The 13627-nt window shown below is 32.7% G+C and overlaps 1 long non-coding RNA gene across 1 annotated transcript; it reads right to left on the minus strand.

Moving 5' to 3' along the window:
• Window positions 1–9732: 9732 nt before the first annotated feature.
• Window positions 9733–13289, minus strand: LOC127737737 (uncharacterized). Its single transcript, XR_007999792.1, has 2 exons — window positions 11713–13289; window positions 9733–11315 (listed from the first exon to the last, which is right to left on the minus strand). It is a non-coding gene; the product is annotated as an uncharacterized LOC127737737 (long non-coding RNA).
• Window positions 13290–13627: the final 338 nt, after the last annotated feature.

A 13627-nucleotide genomic window follows, 5' to 3' on the forward strand; every position in this document is an offset into this window, starting at 1 on the left:
GTAAACTGTTGATTATGTTGTACATTTTTTTTGACGGGAAGTCTTTTTTTACTTTATTTTTAACTTCAGGATGAAATCTGAAATAATGACGTCCAGCATTGCTGTTTTCCCATCTGCGTTGCCATTTTTTTGTAACGGAATTTCTAGCTGCCTTTTTTACATCTTGTTTTGTAAATACTATGTCATCAACTGCTAGTGTTTCAGCTTCTTTAGCAGCTTCTTTTGCCAAGGTGTCTGCCTCATCATTTCCTTTTATGTTGGCATGGCCTGGTGTCCAGTTTAAGTTGATTAAAATTCCATGTTCACTTAAATTTTTTATTTTTCCTTTTATTTCGTTAATGGTTTGATGATAGTTGTCACTTTTCCAATTTAGAGTTAAGATTCCTAATGCCGTTTGACTGTCCGAAAATATAGTTAAAGTTTCAATTTGTGTTTTTGAAAAAGATTCTATGTAATCAAGTACAATTTTTATTGCTATAAGTTCAGCTAACAAGATTGATCCTTTGTTAGAGACAGGTCTTTTTAATTTTTCTTCTTGATCATTGATGTAAATTATAGCTCCAGCACCGCATGGGCCTGGATTTCCCAAGCATGACCCATCTGTAAATGCGACTGCTGTGTTTGGAGTTTGAGATTTGAGTTGTTCAGAGATAATTTGTTTTCCTTCTTCTATTTGGGATGTTGTTCTGGATTTTGAGCTGCCTATATTACGCCAGTAGTCAGGGGCTCTGATAATTGATACCAGACCTTGGTATTCATACTGAGGTTCGATCTTGTTTATATCAACCAATTCTGTGTCTCTCATGTCTTCTGTTTGTTGATACATTTTTCCTAATGGTGATATAAATTTTTCTGGATGTTCTTCCTCTTTCCAAATTTCAAATTTTCTTTTAATTGGGACATTATTACTGTATGAATTAATTTTTCCTAACTCTCTGATGGCCATTTCTTCTCTTCTTAAATCTATTGGTAATGTTCCACTAAGTACTTCTAATGCTTCAAGAGATGAGTGAGATGGTAAATCTAAACACATTGCTAACCCTTTTCTCTGTATTTCATTCAATTTGTCAAGATGACCAGAAGTGCTGGATTGCCAAATGCTGCTAGCATAATTAAAAATTGAACATACTAAGCTGTCATATATTTGAATAAGTGTCTTGGTTGGTATTAATGCTATTCCCTTGATTTCTCTTATAATTCCTAAAGATCTTTTGGCTTTCTTTACTGTTAATTCTATGTGACTATTGAAATTTAATTGTTCATCTAATTTTAATCCAAGTATAACCGGATTAGGGTTGTATTTTAAAATTGTGTTACCAAGCTTTAGTTTGATATTTTGGACTTTATTTTTTTCTTTACTGAATATACTGTACTCTGTTTTTTGAATGCTTAGTTTCATTCTCCAATCATTGCTCCATTTTAGTACTTGATTGAGGTCTTTTTGCAGTTTTTCTTGTATAACTTTTGGATCTGAATGTGTATGCCAAATAGTTGCATCATCTGCAAACTTACAGCAGTCTGCAGACACGGATTTAAAAATATCTTTTATGAAGATGTTAAACAGGATTGGAGAGATAACAGATCCTTGTGGTAAACCAATACTGGTTTGGAACCAAGGACTTTTGTAATTGTTTACCATGCATCTAGCTTCTCGGTGACTGAGGAAGGCATTTATCCACATCCACATTTTTCCTTTGATGCCGTTGTTGTACAAATTTACCATTAGACCCTCTCTCCAAACGCTGTCATAAGCTTTTTCAAAATCGATAAAAATTACAATAGTGGTTTTGTCTTTGTTAAATCCATCAAAAATAGATTGTGTTAAAGATAATAAGGCATTTGTTGTACCTCTAAAATGTCGGAAACCTTCTTGCTCTTGGTCCATGATGTTATTCATTTCTACAAATCCTTCTAATCTATACGTTATAATTCTTTCCATTAATTTTGCCACTACACTAGTTAAGCTGATAGGTCTGTAAGATGACGGTAAATTGTAATTTGGTTTATATAATTTTTTTATAAATTTGATATTTGCTCTTCTCCAATTTAAAGGGATAATTCCTTCTTCCCATGACTGGTTAATGATTTCTAAAAGTTTGGATTTTAATTGGCTTCCACCATTGATGAAGAGTTCTGTAAAGAAGAAGTCTGGACCTGGAGCTGATTCTTTTTTTAATTTAAAGATGGATCCTTCCAACTCTTCCATGGTAATATAATCATTGTACTTGATGTTATCTGTATTTTCTTCTTGATTAGAAGTACTAATGTTGATGTATTGCTGTGTGATGTCATCATAGAATTGTTGATTAAACTCATTTGCCTTTAAATGGTAACCTTCAAAGAAGGTGTTTGTAAGGATGTTTGATTTTTCTGATTCATTGAAAAGAATATTTCCATTATTTTCTTGCAATGGATGTACTAAATTTTCAGATTTCTTTTTAGTTAGTTTTTTAAAATTTGACCATTTTTCCCATAAAGATTTTGCTTCTCCAATTTTTTCACACAAGTCTTCAGACCATTTATTTTGGGCATCTTTTTTTGTCATCTCAAAATCCTTTTCTGCTTCTACAACATATTCAAAATTTTCTGGTGTACTTTTTAATTTAAATTTCTTTTGGGCTTTGTTTAGTTTTCCTTTTATTTCTCTAACATCATCATTCCACCATGGAGGGTGTTGTATTATTGTTTTTTTCTTTGGTTTGACTAAGGGAATACATTTTGTCATACAATTTGTTAAAGTTTCTTCAAATCGGCTGTAGTTATTTTCTATATCTTCATTTTGAGGAAAGGATAATTTTGAAAATGATTCTTTTGTTGTTTCTTTCCATGCGTTCCAATCACATTTTTTGATATTCCAATATTCTTGTTCTGATGTATTCTCTTCATGAGGATTTCCCGCATTAACATCTAACAATACTGCAATATGGTCTGATTGTACCTTTTCATGAGTTAATGTTATACAAGTTTTTACATCATTAAATAGTTGCCTGGAAACTAGAAATAAGTCAATTACAGAATTGCTTGCTCTTCTTGTAGCCTGTCCATCATTAACACATATTAGCTTTGCTGTTGTCATACAATGTTCTAGAAGCTCTCCATGTTTATTTTCCACAGTATTGTTCCATTCAAAGGATTTAGCATTTAGATCACCTACCAATATTAAATTGTTCAAATTTTTTTGTTGAATATGTGTACAAAGCTTTTTCATTAACTCTGGTTTATCTGGTGGGATGTAAGGTACCCAAAGATGAAATGTTTTATTTTTGCTGTCTTTAACTTCAATACTGACCATTTCAATTTCTTTTAATTCAAAATGGTCCTGTCTTTGTCCTATGAAATGAATGCTTGGCTTTAAAAATATTGCAGATCCTCCCCTTGCTTTGTTTGGTCTAGGTGAGGTAATAGGTTTCCAATCACCAAAAGAGAGTGGATTTTTTTCGGATTCAAATGATTCGTTTATACATAGGATGTCAATGTTATATTTTTCACAAATGTCTTTGAGTCCAGTTGCTGTTTTAAAAGATTGAGTATTTAGAAATAAGATTTTCATGTTGACTACGTCTATATGGTTAAATACAGTTTTTAAATTTATGTTGATTGATGAAGCGAATGAAGGCTGGGCAGTGAGATGATGAAGATTTATGATTTCCTTCACAGTTTCTGCAGGTTGCTGGTTTTGTACAGTAAAATTCTGCACAGGAATTGGATCCACAGTTGTGACAATGTTTTTTGTCCTGACACTGGTTAGCAGGATGACCAAGATACTGACAATTATAACATCTAACAAACTTGACGTTTCTTTTTTTTTCAACTTTGATTTTCTTGGTGATGTTACTGGAAACATTGGCAATTTCTATATTTAGGGATTTATTTAAATCAGATGGGCTATCAAAGAAGATTTTAACTACTCTCATAGGACGTTTTGTATCCCAAAAATGGAGTCTACAAATTTCAGAAATATTTCCTCCTGTTTGATATTCAATTTCTGATTTGAGTTTATCCAACTGTATATTTAATGGTATATTTTTAGCAAAACCTATTATATTTTGGTCATGAAAATGATTTGCTGGACTATGTGCAACACTGTCTTCTCCAAATATTTCTTTAGCGTCTCTTTCTTTGAATTTTTTCTTCTCTTCTGATGATGGGAAATGGAGAGCAATTCCTCCCAAGGGAAGTTTATATGAAAATTGAATTTTATTTGAACCCTTTTCTTTTTTGCTAATTTCTCTTCTTATATCTGTACTATTTTTACACTTTTCAGGTTCCTTGATGTTGTCCACAATGAGAATATCCTCTGTTATTTCCTTGAATGATTTTTTTTTAGGTTTACATGTAATATTAATTGATTGCTGTGATGTTTGATTGATAGTATTTACAGTGGCTTGTGATGTTGGATATACTATGTTTGTAATTTTCAGTTGATTATTAACTTGTTCAGTGATGTTTATTGCTCTTTCAAATATATTTTCTTTTCTTATTATGCAGAATGCACAGGAATACTTTATATGGTATGTAGTATATTTAATAGAGTCTCTGTTGTTGATACCTGCACAGGAACAGTGCCGCCAGCATCTACAAGTATTGCATTCAATCCAATCAGTTTCAAAGTTTGTTTTGTCCTTGCCACATCCAATGCATATTTCGTAATCTTTCAGTGTATTTGGTTTGTTATTTTCAGAGACGTTTACGCTTATATTGTTTGTTGTGTCACTATCAATATCTGGACATATCGGAGTTCTATGTTGTTTTTGGAGATTTGTTTTTGAAGGGGTGAAATGGTTTTTGTCTTTTTTCGTTCTTTGACTTCTTCTTAACATGACCAGATATGTTATGAGTACATTGTTGTACACAAATATTTTGTAAATTAAAAATATTACCTTGACTGGTATTCTTTTGTAATTTCTTCAATCTTTCTGATTATTTTTTAAAACCGGAAGTGTAGAATGTGCACACAAAATGATGACGTCACAATGAATGTTTATCAACAACGGAGTGGATAATTTCTCATTGAATGAAAAATAAATAAATTAATAAAATATTAAGAAAATTTTGTCTTACCGGAGTGAAGAATTTAAAAATAATTGTCCTACACTTCCAAACTGAATAAATCACACATTAATAAGAATAGAAATAAATATTTCTTTCTGTACGGATGTTACTATGGACGCATCCCATACAAGTTCACAAGATATGTCTTTTTCTTTGCAAAAGTCACAGAAAGTCTTTCTATAAACAATCACACAATCCTCCAAAAGTTCAAAGTTGATAAATAATCCCAACTTTTAAGTTTTAAAATTACTAAAAACTATTTAAATATTGAAAAATATACGGAGCTCGATTCAGAACAGCTGATCGTAAGCAGCGCCACCTGTTTCAGATCCAGATAAAAATGCAACTGTATTTGCACAGTGCAGAAACCGGAAGTTGAAGAACAGGATCGGCTACCACGGCGCCACCTATTCAGGAACGATAAGTTGCCACTTTATATAACTGCGAAATAACAATAACGTTAGACGGGTTCGCGTGCATAAACAGAAATGCGCTTTAAATTGTATAATATAATTCATGTTCAGTCGACCTTTAATTATTATATCAACGACTGAAATGATTTATAAACATCTAGATTGCAGATAACACTCGAAATTAACCCGACCTCTTTACACACGGAATTCAAATAATTCTAGTTTGTCAATCGGTTGACTGCTTATAATGTAAAATACAAATATATCAAAAGTTTTTAAAACTAACAAAACACAATGATCATTTCTCTATTTCCCAATGTAAATGAAATGAAACAAAAAACATTTTATATCACAATAAGAAGAGGAGAGAATCAACATTTTCCGGATCTACTTGGAGCCTCATGACCCCCCACGTAGATAAGTTTGATATCGCGGAAAGAAAGATTAACACGGCAACTAGAAAGGCATTAAAGCACTGCCTTTAAAAATTGATATTCCAAGTCTAAGACATCCATTTTATATCAATCAATATCTAAAAATACCACATTTCCAATACTAAATCAACAACTACATGCACACATATTACCTTAAATAAGGATAGAGCGAAGCAGTCCACAGCTTTTTAGAAAGCTCAAACTTGTAGATACAATTAAGTTTGTCTCATTTCTTAACTTACATTTAGAAATTGTCAATGATGGTCGAATGAGAACAACATTTTACGACAATAGAGATGATATCAGTTTACAATTATTAACTTTCCATTTCTATGTAGAATCATTCCAGCAGCGCCTGTGTGTTAAGTATAAATCACCCAACTGATACGATATTTCAGACCTTCCATTTCCTTACAAGATATCGTTGATAGAGGTTTGCTGCTTACAAAGAAACTATTAAACCAAGAGTTCCAAGTGGTCATGAGTTGGTTGACCGCTATGAAATATTTATTTCACTTGAGAAGACGGATATGTTCCAATTGTCGTAACCACAATCCCCATCTCTTTTTGTCGAATGTGACCGACCAAGTTAGACTTATCACCGGATTTTCCACTGGATGGGTGCCACATGTAGAGCAGGATCTGCTTACATCCGAAGCAACTGAGATCACCCTCGGTTTCTGATGGGGTTCGTGTTGCTCAGTCTTTAGTTTTCTATGTTGTGTTTTGTATACTGCTGTTTGTCTTTTTGTGGTTTTTCGTTTTTTATTCATTTGTCAGTTCGTTTTCGACTTCCTTTTGGTATCTTCCGTCTTTTTTTTAAATTGGTTGTATTTGTTCATAAATAAGTATACTCAATAAAATAGAAATTTAAACTCCTTAATATCTTTAAACCATTTTTTTAACCATACTCCTTCTAAAGTCCAAAGTGTGTCTATCCACAGGCCACTATGAATGTATATACCTGTTATCTGTAGATACTCCAGGAAACAGACTGTTTGGGTCAATCAAACTCAGCTTGTATAAGGGTGACCTCTGTATATACTTATTGTCACCCAGACAATAATTCAGAAATTGCTTTTTTTTTAATTTATTTGACGATTAACATTTTTGCTCACTGTACAACACTAACATTCCTTCCCAATCATAAGACAATGTTTTCCCTGTTAACAAGTTGAATATCATATGTACTGAAATAAACGTGCCTGACACAAAATATCTTCAAGTTATCATAATTCCTAACATTGAAAAAATGAATTTAATCTGAATAAATTGCTCCGCTGGGCGCAGCTTGATACGACCGCAGAGGTCGAACACTGAACAGTTGGGGCAAGTATGGAAACAACATTCAAGCTTGATACAGCACTGAATTTGGATTGTGATTAAATATTTGACACAGCATAGGTTTCTGACACAGAATGAATGTGGTCTAAGAATGAATGTGGTCTAAGAACTTAAAAATTTTAATTTACCTATTCAAACCATATCATTATTATTTGCTTTTATATATAAATCAGAAAAAAACAATTTAAAATGGAAAATTTTAAAGAAAAAAAAAGGAAAAAAAGGAAAAAAAAATCCCCCCCCCAATTTTTTGAAAACCCTTATGATTCAACACCCCCAAACTCAATCCCAGCCTTCCCTTTGTGGTATGGTACCTTGCAGTACAATTTCAGAGAGATCCATACACTTGAACACTAGTTATTGTCTGGAAACTAGAAAAATGCTTGTTTTTTGGCCCCTTTTTGGCCCCAAATTCCTAAACGTTTAGGGCAGTTACCCCCAAACTTAAACCCAGCTTTCCCTTTGTGATATGGAACCTTGTAGTACAATTTCATAAAAATCCATACACTTACACACAAGTTATTGTCCTGAAACTAGAAAAATGCTTGTTTTTTTACCCTAATTCCTAAAATTTTGAGGCAATTACCCCCAAAATCAATCCCAACCTTCCCTTTGTGGTATGGTACCTTGCAGTACAATTTCAGAGAGATCCATACACTTGGAACACAAGTTATTGTCTGGAAACTACAAAAATGCTTATTTTTGACTCCTTTTTGGCCCCTTATTCCTAAACGTTTTGGGCAATTACCCCCAAACTCAATTCCAGCTTTCCCTTTGTGATATTGAACCTTGTAGTACAATTTCAGAAGGATCCATACACTTACACACAAGATATTGTCATGAAACTAGAACAAGAGTGCACCCGCTGAAATGTCTCGTCTTCTTAACTAACCATTGATTTTATGTTGATAGTCCTAAAAACAAAGCTTTACTACAAGTAACACATAAACTTAACATGATCCAAGAAAATGAGGTCAAGGTCAGATAAACCAAACGAGAAATACATGTACACCTTACAATCATTCAATAAACCAAATATAGTTGACCTATTGCTTATTGTTTCTAAGAAACAGTCTTAAACAAGAAAACTTAACATTGACCAATGAACCATGAAAATGAGGTCAAGGTCAGATGAACCATGCCAGACAGACATGTACACCTTACAATCAATTTAGGCATTAAATATAGTTGACCTATTGCTTATAGTATCTAAGAAAAAACTTAACCATGAAAACTTAACATTGACCGATGAACCATGAAAATGAGGTCAAGGTCAGATGATACCTGCCAGACAGACATATACACCTTACAATCCTTCCATACATCAAATATAGTTGATCTATTGCTTATAGTTGAAGAAAAACAGACCAAAACACAAAAACTTAACACTGAGAAATGAACTGTGAAAATGAGGTCAAGGCCAAATAAAACCTGTGAGACTGACATGTACATCATAAAATATTTCCATACACCATTTATAGTTGACCTATTGCATATAGTATAAGAAAAAAAGACCAAAACTCAAAAACTTAACTTTGACCACTGAACCATGAAAATGAGGTCAAGGTCAGATGACACCTACCAGTTGGACATGTACACCTTACAATCATTCCATATACCAAATATAGTATCTGATATATGGACTTGACCACGAAAACTTAACCTTGTTCACTGATCCATGAAATAAGGGTTGAGGTCAAATGAAAATTGTCTGACGGGCATGAGGAACTTGCAAGGTACGAACATACAAAATATAGTTATCCTATTACTCATAATAAGAAAGAAATTAACATTACAAAAAATGTTGACTTTTTTTTCAAGTAGTCACTGAACCATGAAAATGAGGTCAAGGACAATGGACATATGACAGACGGAAACTTCGTAACATAAGGCATCTATATACAAAGTATGAAGCATCCAGGTCTTCTAGCTTCTAAAATATATAAGCTTTTAAGAAGTTAGCTAACGAAGCCGCCGGATCACTATCCCTATGTCGAGCTTTCTGTGACAAAAGTCGCAGGCTCGACAAAAATGCTTGTTTTTTACCCCTTTTTAGGCCCCTTATTCCGAAAATTTTGAGGCAATTATCCCCAAAATCATTCCCAGCATTCCCTTTGTGATATGGAACCTTGTGGTACAATGTCAGAGAGATCCATACACTAACACACAAGTTATGTCTGGAAGTTACAAAAATGTTTATTTTTGGCCCCTTTTTGGCCCCTAATTCCTTAACTGTTGGTACCATAACCCCCAAAATCAATCCCAACCTTCCTTTTGTGATATTGAACCTTATGGTAAAATTTCATAGAGATCCATTCACTTCAACTAAAGTTAGAGTTCGAAAACCAATGTGTCTTCGGACGACGACTATGATGCCAATGTCATACCAATATACAACCGCAAAATTTTTTTGCGGTCGTATAAAAATCTGGACCCCTTATTGTGTAGGTCACACACTTATAAAAATTTGAATCATAGAAAATCACATAATAATTTAAAATTTATTACAATATTTGAATTACAAATATACAAAATAAAATATAATGTTGATGCACAGATATTTCTCACCTGTATGTAATTTTGATAGTTAAATGCAAATGTTGAAATAAAAGTGGCAACACTTTAACATGTAAACTAATCAAAAGTTTCAAAGTCTATGAACCTTGACTCAGGGTGCATGAGATATGCCAATGATAATACAACTGCATACCAAAATATCATTGACTTATCATCAGTGGTTCCCCTTAAACTGACCTAATCAAACTTTTACATGTAAACTGTGCAAAAATTTCAAAGTCAACAGACTTTGACTGAGGGAGCTGGGTAAAATAATCTCCATAGAAATTCGATGCTAATACAACTGCATACCAAATATCATTGACTTGCCATTAGTAATTTCCCTTTTACTGACATACTTACAAATTTATAAAACAAACTATGCAAAACTTTCAAAGTAAATAGACCATGATAGACAGGCTAAAAAATCCCCATGAAAATGAGTTGTACTAATGCTGATACAACCAAATATCATTGACTTACCATTAGTTGTTCCCCTACAACTAACCTATTTCCAAATTTTAACAAATTGTTGATGCTGCTGTCAACACCAGCTGAAACAGCATGCCTAAATCTCACCTCCAGCACTTCTGCAAGGCTAGACAAAAATGCTCCTACTGATTCAATGTACAATATTTTCAAAATATTTAAATGTTTATGACCAAATTTAATTTCATATTTTCGGTATAAAATTAATCATTTGATTACACAAGTTAAAAACACCCATATAGCTTATGTATTTTAACAATGAGTATGTATATTTTGTTTTTAACAAAAATATTTTTAAATTATGTAATTTAAATCTTACAATTAATTAACTGAATCACTGAATTCAAATTTCATTGGTTATCAAATTAAAAGAACAAAATTTGTTTATTCTTCAGATCAAATCAAATTAATTGAATGTACATACATTTTTATGAGATATTACAACCTAGAAGAAAATGAAATTGATTTTATGTTAAATGATTATGAGACTGAAACCTGTAAAATAAGGACAGAGAAACACCCGTAGAATTAGAAAAATGGATGGATCAATACTAGATTTTTTAAATTTAAAATTCCTACTCATCATTTTCCCAAACCAGTTAATTGTCAGGAAAAAACCCATGATACTGCTATTGAAAATTCATTTTGTTTTACTATTTGTATTAAGTCTTTTCACTGTAAAAGTTTTTAAAATGAAATACATGTACATTGCATAATAAAATGCTCCGCAGGGCGCAGCTTGATACGACCGCAGAGGTCGAACCCTGAACAGTTGGGGGAAGTATGGACACAACATTCAAGCTTGATACAGCTTTGGATTTGGATTGTGATTAAATATTTGACACAGCATAGGTTTCTAACACAGATTGAATGTGGTCTAAGAACTTAAAAATTTTAAATTGGACATTCACCTATTATGGTCCAATATCCAAAATCTAAATACATGGTTAGATTCAGCATATCAAAGAACCCCAAGAATTCAATTTTTGATGAAATCAAACAAAGTTTAATTTTGGACCCTTTTGACCTCAATGTGGACAAAGTTGATAACGGGGCCCAAAAATCAAAAATCTAAATACATGGTTAGATTCAGTATATCAAAGAACCCCATATATTCAATTTTTGTTGAAATCAAACAAAGTTTAATTTTGGACCCTGATTTGGACCAACTTGAAAACTGGGCCCATAATCAAAAATCTAAATACATGTTTAGATTCAGCATATCAAAGAACCCTAAGAATTCAATTTTTGTTAAAATCAAACTAAGTTTAATTTTGGACCCTTTGAACCTTAATGTAGACCAATTTGAAAACGGAACCAAAAATTAAGAATCTAATTACACGGTTAGATTCGGCATATCAAAGAACCCCAATAATTCAATTTTTGATGAAATCAAACAAAGTTTAATTTTGGACCCTTTTGACCTCAATGTGGACAAAGTTGATAACGGGGCCCAAAAATAAAAAATCTAAATACATGGTTAGATTCAGCATATCAAAGAACCCCATATATTCAATTTTTGTTGAAATCAAACAAAGTTTAATTTTGGACCCTGATTTGGACCAACTTGAAAACTGGGCCCATAATCAAAAATCTAAATATATGTTTAGATTCAGCATATCAAAGAACCCTAAGAATTCAATTTTTGTTAAAATCAAACTAAGTTTAATTTTGGACCCTTTGGACCTTAATGTAGACCAATTTGAAAACGGAACCAAAATTTAAGAATCTAAATACACAGTTAGATTCGGCATATCAAAGAACCCCAATAATTCAATTTTTGATGAAATCAAACAAAGTTTAATTTTGGACCCTTTGGACCTCAATGTGGACCAATTTAAAAACGGGGCCCAAAATCCAAAAACTAAATACACGGTTAGATTCAGCATATTAAAGAACCCCATGAAATCAAGAATAAAACCCCATTGAAATTGGTCAAGAAATAAGCAATTTATAGGAAGTATCTTCTTTTGCACAATCCTGTGCTATTAAATATTTCTTGCTATTGCGCAATACTGTACAATTGACAATTTCTTGCTATTGCGCAATATTGTGCTATTGGATATTTCTTGCTATTGCGCAATACTGTGCAATTGAAGATTTCTTGCTATTGCGCAATACTGTGCAATTGAAGATTTCTTGCTATTGTGCAATACTGTGCAATTGAAAATTTCTTGCTATTGCACAATACTTATTATATAATAATTTACACATCCTGTTTGGTGTGTATCTCCTACCATATCATTATTATTTGATTTTAAATATAAATCAGAAATAACCAACTTAAAATGGAAAATTTTAAAAGAAACAAAAAAGGAAAAAAAGAAAAAAAAGGAAAAAAAAAATAAATCCCCCCCCAAAATTTTTTGAACCCCCATTATGATTCATCACCCCCAAACTCAATCCCAGCCTTCCCTTTGTGGTATGGTACCTTGCAGTACAATTTCAGAGAGATCCATACACTTGAACACAAGTTATTGTCTGGAAACTAGAAAAAAATGTGTTTTTTGGCCCCTTTTTGGCCCCAAATTCCTAAACGTTTACGGCAATTACCCCCAAACTCAAACCCAGCTTTCCCTTTGTGATATGGAACTTTGTAGTACAATTTCAGAAAGATCCATACACTGATACACAAGTTATTGTCATGAAACTAGAAAAATGCTTGTTTTTTGCCCCTTTTTTGGCCCCTAATTCCTAAAATTTGGAGGCAATTACCCCCAAAATCAATTCCCAGCATTCCTTTAGTGATATGGAACCTTGTGGTACAATGTCAGAGAGATCCATACACTAACACACAAGATATGTCTGGAAGTTACAAAAATGCTTATTTTTGGCCCCTAATTCCTTTACTGTTATTACCATAACCCCCAAAATCAATCCCAACCTTCCTTTTGTGGTATTGAACCTTGTGGTAAAATTTCATAAAGATCCATTCACTTAAACTAAAGTTAGAGTGCGAAAACCAATGTGTCTTCGGAAGACGACGACGACGACGACGACGACGACGCCGGACGACAACGACGACGACGCCAACGTCATACCAATATACGACCACAAAAATTTTTTTGCGGTCGTATAAAAAGCACTATGAAAACAATTTTAATGCTTGCTTCTAGTCATTTTGACATTTTTGGAAAATTTGATCTGAAATAAAAAAATAAAACGGTGTTACATTTTTAATTTTCTTCTAACAAAATGTAAAATCTAGGTAAAACATGTACATACAAATTAATGTATGGATGAAGAATTATTTCAATTTCAGTATTTCATAAAACAAATGTGTGAATAACTAAAAAGGACGTCTCCAAACTTAACCAAATTAATAGGATTGATGAAATG

The sequence above is a fragment of the Mytilus californianus genome, unplaced genomic scaffold, assembly GCF_021869535.1.
Source record: "Mytilus californianus isolate M0D057914Y unplaced genomic scaffold, xbMytCali1.0.p SCAF_4, whole genome shotgun sequence".
NCBI classification, from domain to species: Eukaryota; Metazoa; Mollusca; class Bivalvia; order Mytilida; family Mytilidae; genus Mytilus; species Mytilus californianus.